The sequence below is a fragment of the Prinia subflava genome, chromosome 10, assembly GCF_021018805.1.
Source record: "Prinia subflava isolate CZ2003 ecotype Zambia chromosome 10, Cam_Psub_1.2, whole genome shotgun sequence".
Classification (NCBI taxonomy): Eukaryota; Metazoa; Chordata; class Aves; order Passeriformes; family Cisticolidae; genus Prinia; species Prinia subflava.
In genome coordinates, this window is record NC_086256.1 from 21,518,120 (window position 1) to 21,530,444 (window position 12,325).

The following is a 12,325-nucleotide window of genomic DNA, read 5'->3' on the forward strand; positions in this document are numbered from 1 at the left end:
TCCACTAACTTTCCTCAAAGGTGAAGAGAACAATCACCTTTTGCTGGGAACTCAAATTTCTTTTTGCTTTGGGCTCCCCCACTTTTCCTGCACAGTAATCTCATGGCCTAACACATACATTTTTTAGAACTTCTGTTTCACGTGGCATGGCCCTGCATACAGCCCACACAGGGAAGTCCTGGGAGAAATGGGGGGTGAGAACAGAGGCTGTAATGTATTCATAGGCCTTTCAGGATGCAAGCATCAAACACTTTCAATGATGCAGGGGCACTGCCCAGACCTTCAAGCAACAGACAGAATAACCAAACTATCAGACATGCACAGCCACAGGGTGGGGGAAACATGCAGCAGTTTTGGATTAAAAAAAAAAAAAAAAAAAAAAAAAAAAAAGAAGTCAATTTTAGAGGAATTCTCTTAGATGAACATTCTTGGGAGGAGCAGAATCAGCCAGAAACCTTTCAGACCTTTTGGTAGGAGGAAATTCTGGCTAATTCTGGTTCCTTGTGGCAGGAGGGTTTTCTCCCAGGGAGCCTTTGCCAATTCTCAAAGGCAACACAAGCTGGGAGCAGCAGTGTGGCATTGCCTGTGCCACAGCTGAGAGGGGAGCAGCCCTGGGCCTGCCCAGGGCTCCCCTTCCTCCTCCTCCCTCCTCAGGAGAGAAGCTGAGCAGCAATTGTGTGTGTTGGTGGTGATCCATGAGACCCGTGAGGGGAGTGCCCAGTGAAGAAATTCCACTCGTCCCAGTGCCCCAGATCCAACCACCTTTGGAGGTGCAGCCTTCTCCAGAGGTGTTTCCTGCCAAGCCTTGCTGAGAAGGAACTCTGCTGTGCTGGACTGTGAATCAGTTGTCAGACACTGTGAAAGCTCACAGCTCATACTTCATTAGAAGCTGGCATTAATTACTTTCTGTAGAGCACACAGAAATTAAGCTCTCTTATCAACTTAGTGACTTAAGAAATAATAACAGCCAAGTCTGAATCAGAGAACAAGATGCAGTAAAACTATCCACTAAAGGCTTCTAAAGGCAGATTATCATAAAAGATCAAACCATCGTTAAATTACTCTCGTAATGAAATGAATGAATTTAGAAATGAATGAATACAGCAATTTCTTACCCAGAAGGGTTGCTGCTATAGAAACAAATATTGCATTCAAATGTGAAAATGAATTCCTTTATTGCTCATTCCAAAAGTATTTGGAAATACTTTTGAAAGGAATCTGAGTGCTAGAATGAGGAATCAAATAAAATCCCAAACCCAACCACACTGAAAAAATAGCCAGCTATAGGACTGAGTTCTCAGCTAATTAAGGAGGAGTCTGACATCAGAAGATCACATTCCAATGACATGACAGAAGAAAAAAAATACTTTTTTTTTTTTTTTTTTTTTTTTTTTTTTGGACATTGAGAAAGTCAACTCTTTCTACTGCAGCAGATCAAACATCTCAGCTTTAAAGAATGACAGAGAAAATTAAACTAAAAGAACAGCCAAAAAAGCAATTTGATTCTATAAAAATAAGCAGCAGCAGAACTGCAATGATACCTCTATTCTGAGACTGGCAAGATCCATCCCTTCTTAGTTTTCTAATTTGCCAGAAGTACTAGTCAAAATTTTTCTTTATTAGCTCTGCTTATACTAATATACACACACAAGACACATGTACAGTTAGAGTTTCAGAAATTCTTGGATTCTAAACCCTCCACTCCCACAAACTTCACTCTAATTCTCCAGGGGGCTATATATTGAAGGAGTATTTGTTTTTCTACAGTGGTGCAAAATGAAGCTAGTGAAACAAGAGCTGGGCCTCGATTCTCCTCTGAAATTTGCCATCCTACTTTGCAGCTGTGCAAGGCAGTAGGAGTGGGAAACTGCAGAGCAAGAGATCACCAGTGCTCCTCAGAGCATTTGGAGGGGTTTGAATTCAGACCACTGCAGCATGAGCTGTTGTTTCCACTGCTGTTCCCCTCGTGGTCCATGAAGGCTGTTTAATGTGGTGTGGGAGGAGGGCTGTACTGAAATCAGACGGGGAACCTGAGGACATGAGAAAGATTATGCAAGTGCTTCGGTGAGGGTTTTCAGCATGGTTGTTTTTTTTGTAGTTGCAAACTAAAAAAACCTTGTACCTGGATTTTACATATTGCACAACCCGTGGGACTTTCTATTTGTTGTGCCTGTTTTTAAGAGTAGCCTTTACCACACCTTAGCTCTCCATTTGAGATGCACTACACGTGCACTCACAGGAGCTGTAGTGGGACCAGGGCTCTACTGGATAAGAAGGCCCCAGTGTTGCAGTAACTCCACTGGAAGGTGAGGATGTGCACTTTAAGAATCGGGACTTTCTCTTAAGAAGCCTGCAGCCGTGTGGATTCTAGCTGGGCTGATAGTGTTGCAGCCCTCACGTGCGTATCCAGCTGCTGGAAAAGCTACGATCTGAATCACATACCCTATTTCAGTGATTGTATCATTTGTAAAAAATGATTTGTACTAAATTTCATTGCTGGGAAAAGTAAATTACATGAAATTTTACTAGTGTCAAGAACGGATTTTACTTTGTTTTAACTTAAAGCTGTTCTTCCAAATTCAAATTGTCATAGTTGAGAATCTCTTTTTTCCCTCCTATGCAAGAATTATTTTCTGTCTGATTTCAGGTATAAAAGAGGTATGATGTAAGTTAACTGGTTTTAGCTATTTTCATCATTGTTTTCCTAGGCCACTTTTGCATTAAGGATTAATCTGTTTGGAAACTTTTTTTCTCCTGACATCCAGACCACAGCAGCATCAACTCACTTCCTTATATAACAGAGAATTTCTCCCAATTTGTCCTTTATACTTATTCATCGCCAGTGATCCAGGTCAGAGGCCCTTTTGGAAGTGCCATCTAGTACAATTCTATAATACCTTGCAAAAAAAAATTAATCTTTTTTAGAATTATTTTCCCTTTCTAGGCTCAGTGCCACTTTCCAGTGGATTTAAAAGTAACATTAAAACTTATAATCTAGTTTAGCAGAATAGTCTACCCTACGACAGTTGTTTAATAATTTCCTCCTAGGAAAAGGAGCAGGCATTTGGAACACTAGTATAAGCATAAGTATTATATCAACATCAGCATGGCAAAGGAAAGGTGACACAAACAGTCATCATGATTTTTCAATCAGCAGAGTTCCAGCTGCACTCCAAATTGTGCACCTTACACTCAATAAGGAGCAGGGAACACTCAGATACAGCTTCATGCATGCAAAACTTTAGGTCTTGTCTGTGGAAGGCATTTCTTCTGCCACAGGAGCCTGCCTAAGTCCCATCCTACAGGTAAAGCCATTTGGCAGGATCAAGAGCCCTAAGTCACCTCTGCACTGCAAACCAGGGGTGTGACTTCCCCCTTGAGTACACAAAGGTGGAACTACACAGCAAAGTGTGCAATATATGTGCTAGACTGCTTCTGGTACACAGCTGCGCCTGAAAGTCCATCTCTTAAATTACTTTATGATAGTTACTTAAATAAGTGGAGCCAAAAGAACACATTTAATGTTTTCAGACTCTTGAATATAAAAGACAAAATGGTCTATGCACATAAAATCAGGCATGATTTAGGTGAAAAATACTGACATTTGATTGCCTTTATGTTGACATATCAAACAATGAAATAAAGATTCTAAGGGCTTACATGTAAAAAAATGGGTTGTTACTTTTCTCTGAATTTATTTGATATAAGCTTGATAGACTTAGTGCTACCTTTAAGGAAAAGGATGGAATGCTCTACTGTGTCACTCACTCACTTGAGGTACTCAATGCAGAGAGAACCAGAGCTGACTGCACACAGAAAACATAAAGAGAAACCTCTCCACAGTAATGGTTCAAACCAGATTATTCTTGCTCCTAGCCATACCTCATATGTTAGTCTCTTTGTATTGTCTTATCTGTTTGCATTTGGATTTTCATTGCTCAAAATAATTTCCTTCCAGCTAAACAGGTACTCAGATTCCAGGCCCCTGATTTTCACTATTTTTTTTTCTGTTGGAAAAGCTCAGCTTTCCCATATGGCATGAGACCCCCTGTTTTTGTCAGGCCTTTGCAAGGGCTCTGTGAAGCACACCCTCCTTGGTGTGAGGTGGGGAGGCATTTTAGGAAGGTGGCAGCACAGCCTGCAGGTCACCTTGCTAATGCACAACAGAGGCTTTCACCCTCATTGTTCCTGCTGGAAACAAATGCAAGAAGGGCAAGAGAAAGGCAACAGGCTGATGGGTCTGAAGGTGGTTTGTTTTGGTCTAGTCCAAAGCAGAACAGTTTTGCTGAACCATGAGTGTGCTTAAAGCTCAGCCTAATTTTTTAAAATTATTTTTAGGAGAGATGTTTGCCAAGATCTACAGTGTAATTCTGAAGTGTTTTTCTATTTCATTGAGCCAGTCTGAAATTCCTGTGCAGTATATGCAGGAATTAGATTAGAGAAGGTCTCACTTTGAAGAATAAATAATATCAGGGATTTCCTTCTGTACTCGTATGGAAATGGAAGGCACGCAAAGCAGTGTCTGCCTGACCGACATGAGCACACGAGGAGCAGTCTCCAGGTGTGCTGAGCCTTCTGGGTCAGCCTGCAGAGAGCATTCACTGCTCAAGTCCTGATCACACCATCCATACATGAGAAAGGCTCCATTATCTAGCTCACAGGGATGCTGGGAGATTACGTAATGTTTGCACAGCTATTTTAAAATGTGAAGCACTGTGAATTATGCAGTATAATTGCTGAGAGCAAAGACTTATCCTCTCTGGAGAAAATGAGAATGACAAATTCTAAAGAAAATTATTTTGGAGAGCGTCTTTAACTACATTAATCTACACTATTTATCTATTTGCTAATTAAAATTATTTTAGTCTGTTAGAAATGATCGGAACAATTTACATGAAAAAAGACACCTGACTGTAGTTGTCACTGAAGTGTACTCAATCCATGGAGAAAATCATTAAAAAGTTAGCACTGTACTTTCAAAAGTTCCCCCTTATTCTACGCCACATCTTCATAAGCTACTTAATAATTTAATTTTTTCTGTGTCTGTGTTTCAAGTTGGTTAAATCTGGGCTGCTAAGTGGTGCTTTCCTTTCAAGGGATTCATTTACTGAGGAATCCTCTTCACTCTGATTTAGTCTTTCATCTTGCATGGATGCTGCTTTACTCATCACTAATTCACACCGCACATCACAGGCTACATCAACATCTGCATCTTCTGGATGGAAAGTTTTCATTTCTTCCCCTTTAAGAATATCTGTCATTCTGCAGTCCCAGTCATCAGCTCCTAACAACCTTCCCAGCTGTACAAAAATGCATTCTGAATAAACATTGGAAGGAAGGAAGCATAAATATTTGACAGCATTCACAGTCGAAGCAGGTTATTAAGCACTCTGCGTTTCAGAAGAATACTCAAGACTGTCTTCCAATGAAGTATTACAAGTGATACTCCAAGTATTTTTTAATCTAAGTAAGCTTTTACTTGAGAAGATTGTGGGCACATAGAGTATTTTACAATGTCATTTTCATATTGTCTGGTTTTGTGATTATCATATTCTGCATACCTGGATCTTTGTTACTTGGAATGTTGAGCATGCCCAGAACGGACACGGTAAAAGAAGTTAAAATCAGAAATTAATGACTTCCTCCCTGGGGAGTTAGTTGATGCTTATCCCATAGGCCAAACTTTGAGTGATTTGGTCATCTGAAAGACAGCTTGGTTCTCTCATTCTCCATCTGGGAGGTGTTTAATGCTATGGTGCTGTAACACAAAAGCTAAAGAGGAAAGCTTTAAGAGGGAGAGGGAGTTGCTTTTATTCTCTCTCAACACCTTCACTAGAGCTCTGACAATTTTTCCAATAATGTCTCTGTGATTGTTCATTATGGTATCAATGAGGTAGAACAGAAGCCTAACATGAACATATTATTGGAAAGCCAGACTAAGGGTTTTTTTTTCCAAAATATTATTTTTAGTTATGAGAGGCAACAGCTTCTTGAGAGAATTAATAGTATTTCAATCTGAATTCTAAAGTTTCTAGATTTTCTTAGCAGTCTCACTTCAGAATAACTTCAATCACCTAATCTAAATTAGGTCCAACTACATTCTTTTATTAAAGGATTAGCACCAATACATGTAATTCTTCCTACATTTATGTCAATGCCATTTATCTGTTACAAACTTCCTTGTCCACACCTGTATCATAAAGTAATCATTGCAATCACTGTTCTAATCTGTTCTCCTAAGCTGAGGCCTACTTTATTTCTGGAAATCTCATGGTCTGGGCTGCTGGAAGCCAGGAAATCCTTGCTCCACCTCCTTACACCTGTGCAGAGCTCTACTGCCTCTGCACAATTAGTCCAGCTGGGGCTTCTGGCACAAGTGGCTGCACTGGCAGAGCCAGTTCTTTAGATTATAAAACATGTAGATTAGCAAGATTTTTCCAGTGATGTCAGTAGAACACTTTTGGTGTTGAAGCTTGGCTGGGTAGCATTCCACATTAAAACATGGATTTTTGACTAGACATTGGCCTAAATTTAATCTTTTTTCCAAACAGTCCCAAACACTGCAAAATACTGAAAGAAAGTTACTTAGACACTGGATTTTTTTTACAGTGATCAAACATCTCCAAATACATTTTCCCCATCTGCATTCCTATTGTATGCTTCCTTTCTTTTTAGCTTAATGTGAGATTTGCCGTACAGTAGGGGACACAACTCCAGCAAAGGCAGAACCTGCAGATGGTATCTACAGAGCATCCCCTGTACAGGAAATTTTCCATTTACAGGAAAATACTGGCTACATAACCAGCAAATCCATCCTGCAAATTGTTTTTTTCCAAATAAGGCTTCATCTTAGCATATTCTTTTGATTATGTGTGAAGCACACAAACCTGAAGTACATACTGATACTACAGACAGTAAAATACAGCATGAGTCAACCTGACTGTACAATTATGAACCTTCGTAGAGTAAGAATTATCTTGCACAGGCAAAATTGTCACATGCTACCCAAAAAGCAGGCACATTCAGCACTGAGCACTCAGTATTTAAGAACTTAATTCCTGTCATCAAATAAAGCAGCTCTAACTACAGGGCACTGCCAGAGCAGACATCAGAATAACTGAGCGTGTCACTTCAGACCACAGTGATAAGCTCCTGACAGAAAAGGACAAAATTCAGATAACTCAGGCTTCTGAATTTCCTTGAGGTATAACAACTGTTCAGGCTGCAATGTAAAATGCACAGTAAAATTTCGGCTTTAAGGTTTTTTACAATGGAAATCCATATCATATCTTAAACTCTATTATTAGTGAGAGCAGTTTAGAGTCTATAATGTCTTTGGGCATTAGCATTTATGTGCAAATGCTTGATGTTATTTTACACATCACACTGTTGTACATAACTGACCTCTGAGGAGACAAAAAGCAGCAGGAAAAATCATACTTGCTGCCTCTAGGAAAAACAGAACAACATGAGCACAAGTCATAAATGACTTGTAGTACATCAGTATTAAACTGATGAATCTGGCTTATAGAAAGCCAAATTTGGACTGCACAATCCTACAAAATCCTGCAGCCTGGTAATAGCTTTATGAGCAGTACTAGACAGCACAAAATTTGCCCAGGAACAGAAATACTAAAAAGAATATAGTCAAATATGGAAATTGTTTCAAACGTTATAGAAAAAATTTAATTGTGGATGAAACGTAGTTAGATAAATAGGATTTATCTGTTAGATAGACTCATATGCCCTGAATGTACATACATTTGAAAATCTTGTTTAACCTGATTTTTTAAAGTGTCTTGTTCCATTTCAATGTAATCTTTTAAATGTGTCACAGCAACAAGAACTCATATGTCACATATATTCAGCATCTTCAATTTGATAAGCTAACTAGTGCAGGGGCATAAATTGCATTTTTCTGCTAAGAGACTAAGTACATTATTTTTGTCTAATCCTCTGTTTTACACCAAATCCTTCTTGAGGAGTTTTTAAAATTCAGAGCAAAGCACAACATAAGTTTACAGTTTCAAACAGGGATATGTAAGTGGGCTCCATCATTACCTGCAACCACCTGAGAAAGGCACACAACCTGCAGACATACCTGGAGTGGATAATTAAAGAGCCCTGATGTGTCTCCAGCCTTAGTGGCATGTTAGAGGCCAGACAAAATGGCTAATTAATAGTTTCACATCCTGTGTCCAAAAATTTAAAAGCATGCAAGAGACGAAACCCAGTGAAATGCAAGGGACGTTTGCTGGCTGACTTCAAGTAGGTTACGGCTGCATGCACCCTGCAGTGTGAGGACATGCTGGAAGCAATGCCTTTGTTTCTGTGCCCTCACATGACTGGCAGCTACAGAAGTGTGGCACAAGCTGTACTGCAGCCCCAGCGATGCTCAGAGCTGCATGCAGAGTCTGGCACCATCACCCCGAGTGTTACTGCGAGATCCAGGCTTCAACCACACAGGTCCAGCCTCCAGTGTGTCAGAAAGGAGGCATTTGGAGCTTCAGCATAAGCTGTGTTTACTTATTCTGCTTGCTAAGCCAGAGACACCAAGCTCCAGTCACTAATTTCATATTTGTTCCTCCAGAGAAAAAAAATAGAGTTCACTCTAGACTGAAAAAACCCCTTGCACCAAAGCACAGTTCTTAAGCTGAACCACAGAGTGAGGCCAGGAAAACCTGAACAGGAACAGTTAGGTGGCCTCTAGACTCTTGTTTCATTGGCAATTGTTCCACAGAGAATCGGTGGTGCTCATAAACATTACTGTGAATCCAGGGTTTGTTACGAGTGCATTTTATATAAGACATGTCAAAATGCTATCATTATGCATGGATGGACAGAAAGTATAAATTAAATATTTCAAAAAAGGATCAGAGAGTTCAGTTCAGAAACTGAAGTCAGCTGGAAAATGAGTCCTGCTGTCCTTGGAATTTCTAAACTATTAGGTGAGACAAGCATTTTGAGGCAAATAGGTGCTAAGAAAGCAGTGCGTTTTTATTTGAAAAACTCCATCTTGACAAGCTGAAAATTATGTCAGTTATCTATAAGAGAATCATGGTTCTTTCTCTAAATGAAAGCCAGTGTCTCAAGAGTGGTTTGGTTGTGTCGTGCTCTCCAAATACAAAGAGGAAAACTCTTTCCTCAGTCAGAATGCATTTTTTAATATTTGAGACTACAATGTCTTTGTGTAATGAGACATAATGGTTCTTTTCCTGCACATTTCTCCATCTTGAATTAATTTCTACACTTTCCACAGCCAATAAACAAACCCCTAACAAAAACTGCAGTATATGAAGCATAGCACTATACTATTGTATCTCTGTTTTCATAACTAGGGAAGCTGTAACAATACTATAAACTAAACCCAATCTAAAATAGCACATCCCAGATGGAACAGAAGGGACAAAAATATCTGTGAAGCTTTCCAAGGCTTACTATGCATGAAGCCATTTTTATGTGGTGGTTTTTTATAGTATAGTGTATTCCAAGTTCATTTTTTCTCTCAAAGAGCTTTTAGATGTCATAGCTAATACTGAAAGATGTTATAGAATCTGTGGTCTTTGAAATCGCACTCCATCATTTAGGGGCAAGAAGGAAAGAAAGCAGTTCAGCTCATATTTACATGATTTTATCTCTATGATCTAAACACTTTGCAAAGTGTTTCAGCCTTTTATAAATCAGTCCAGGAAAACGTAAGAAATACCCCCCACAGGGTGCATGATCATCTTCACCATGCTTGCCATGGCAAGTTAGGGTTTTATTTGTTTTATACGGCATCCCTCTTAGAAATTATCCAGTTTAAGTAGGATTTAAAGGCTGTTCTGCCTTGACCACTGAAATGAAAAATCAGGTGTCAGTTCCTGACCAGCATAATCATCTTTTCCTTTTGTTAAAAAAATATTGCAGCAGGGCATACAAAGTTGTTCTAAGGACTGCCAAGCAAAACTGATGGTGCTGATATTTGAAAGACCTTTACAGAGTTCAGAATTAGCTTCTTTACAGGTGAAGGCTGGGGGAGGTAAGAAGGATGACTGAGGTACCTGCTGGCCAATTGGTGCGTGTACTAGCACTGGCTGAGGCACTTTGAAAAATCCTTTAAATGCTCATGGAAACCTCCCTCCAGAGAGCATGTAAAGAGACTCAGCATTGATGAGAATCTTAATTAATTTCCATCTGATACTGAATAACTTGCCCTTTTGAACCTTTCAAATTTAGCAACATCCTGATCTTCCTTTGGATTCAGAATGTACTGATATATTTTGAACCAGGGTACCTCATATGGATTTGGATGAAATACGAAGTGGGGCTCAGAAGTTCAGATGTTCAGTGGCTGGAGAAAAACATTGTGACAAGCCCTTGGTTAGACTTGTTTTGTCACTTGTTTTAACAGATTGAACATGTGCCATGGCAACTTGATTTCTCAAAGGTTTGCACCATTCTAACTTGAAAGCTTTTCTAGAGCACTATTAGCACTATTTTTAATACAGTCTTGCAAATGAAGTGATCTGACAAAAACTTATTTCTCTCATTCTCCGTTAAGCAATCTTATTTACAGTACCATTGTTTCAAACTGTATTAGAGTTTTAAAGGCCATTCCATCATTTTTCCCATGCCTGAAGTCAGGTGAACAATACTTACAATTACTTGACTTACCCCATTTAACATTTTAAACAATGGGATATCAGATTTTTTTCCCCCCAGGCTTCTGAAACATTCTCAGTTTTCCAAGATTTGTTGAAAATAACTACTAGCAGTCAAAAATACTCTATGAGACACATCTCCTAAAATACTTGGGGGAAATTTCTGTTGACTATCGACTCAAGTGATGTTTGAAAATTCTCCTGCATAACTTAAAAATGGAAAATATTTCATCTATTCCATTAATATATTATCTACTGCTTCCTAGTTATAGAATTGAAATATTTATTGAAAACACCTACTCCTCCCATTACCTGTTCATCTAGTAATTGTATATAATTGATTTGTTCCTTTAATTTTAATGCATTACCATTCTCTAATGATGGTAGACTTTTTCTAGGTTTTTTCCTCCCTTATAAACCTTCAATTAGTCCTACTTTTTTTCAGCTTCATTTGCTGAATTATCCTTTTTCTGGATTTAAATACTTCCCTCCTACCCCATATGTTTCTTTTTAAATCAGTATAAGGTTTTCTTTCCTAGATTTGAGGTTTTGGGTTTAGGGATAGAAAAATAAAATCTTGCCAACTACTGCCCAAGCATAATCAATATTTATATTTTTCCCTTATGACTGAATTCATAATCAATTACAGATTTATGAGTATTAGGTAGGATTTTATTATACTCATATATATCTCAACTAATCATTTCATAACCAGGACAACCACCAATACTTAGTTCCAAGATCAGTTCCTACATAAGCATTAAGATGAGGATTACTATGGATTTCCCATGGAAGATGTAATGCTTATCAAGTCAGGAAATTGATATTTGTAATTTACAAGTATGGAAAGAAATCTCAACATTCTCTAGCACAGAGGTTTGAGTGTCTGAAGGTCCACGATCATCTAGCCATAAACATTTGACACTTATGCTCACAGGCAGGTTTTTCTGGACATGCTTTGTTTATGTTGGTGTTTGCCACAGGTCCCCAAACCTTCTGCATGCTGCCAGCAAGAGCACTTGGACAACTAATCTGTGCTCAGGAATGGATTTTCCAGCCAGCAAGGACTTTGGACCCCTCTGCCAAGCAGCAAGTTCTGATCACAGATTTAAGTGCTAGCAAACAAAGCTGAAGATGTGCTCACAAATGACAGATTCCAGGTTGTGTTCTTACCCAAACCCTTAACAAAGAATTGCTTCTCACATCACAGTGCCTTACAGTTTTGCTCCCAATACTTTGAACAAAACAAAACAAAATAAAACAAAACCTCTCACACCCCAGAGGCAGACTCCCACCAAATGTCTTCTGTTTTACGTAACTGACCTGCTTTTTTCAATCCTGCACAACAGGTAAATTACTGAAAATTTGTTAGGAAAACTATTAAAATAAGAATTAAAATTATTTCACCAGTAGTTACAGCTGCCCAAAACATTGAGAAGTTTGGTCATTAGCTTTGCTGGATTTTGGTTAACACATTCATGTAAAAGCTTTTTCCTGTCTTTGTAACATTTTTTATTTTATTTTCTATGAATCTAAAGTGATGGGTAAGCATAAGTGATCATTAGAGTAATTTCCTGTTCAACTTGGTTGCAGACTTCTGATAAAGTGGATCATTCTTTTCCGTCCAGACCAGACTGGGTTTTTTTTAAAGACAAGTGCTGCTGGTTTTAGAAAAAGTAAAT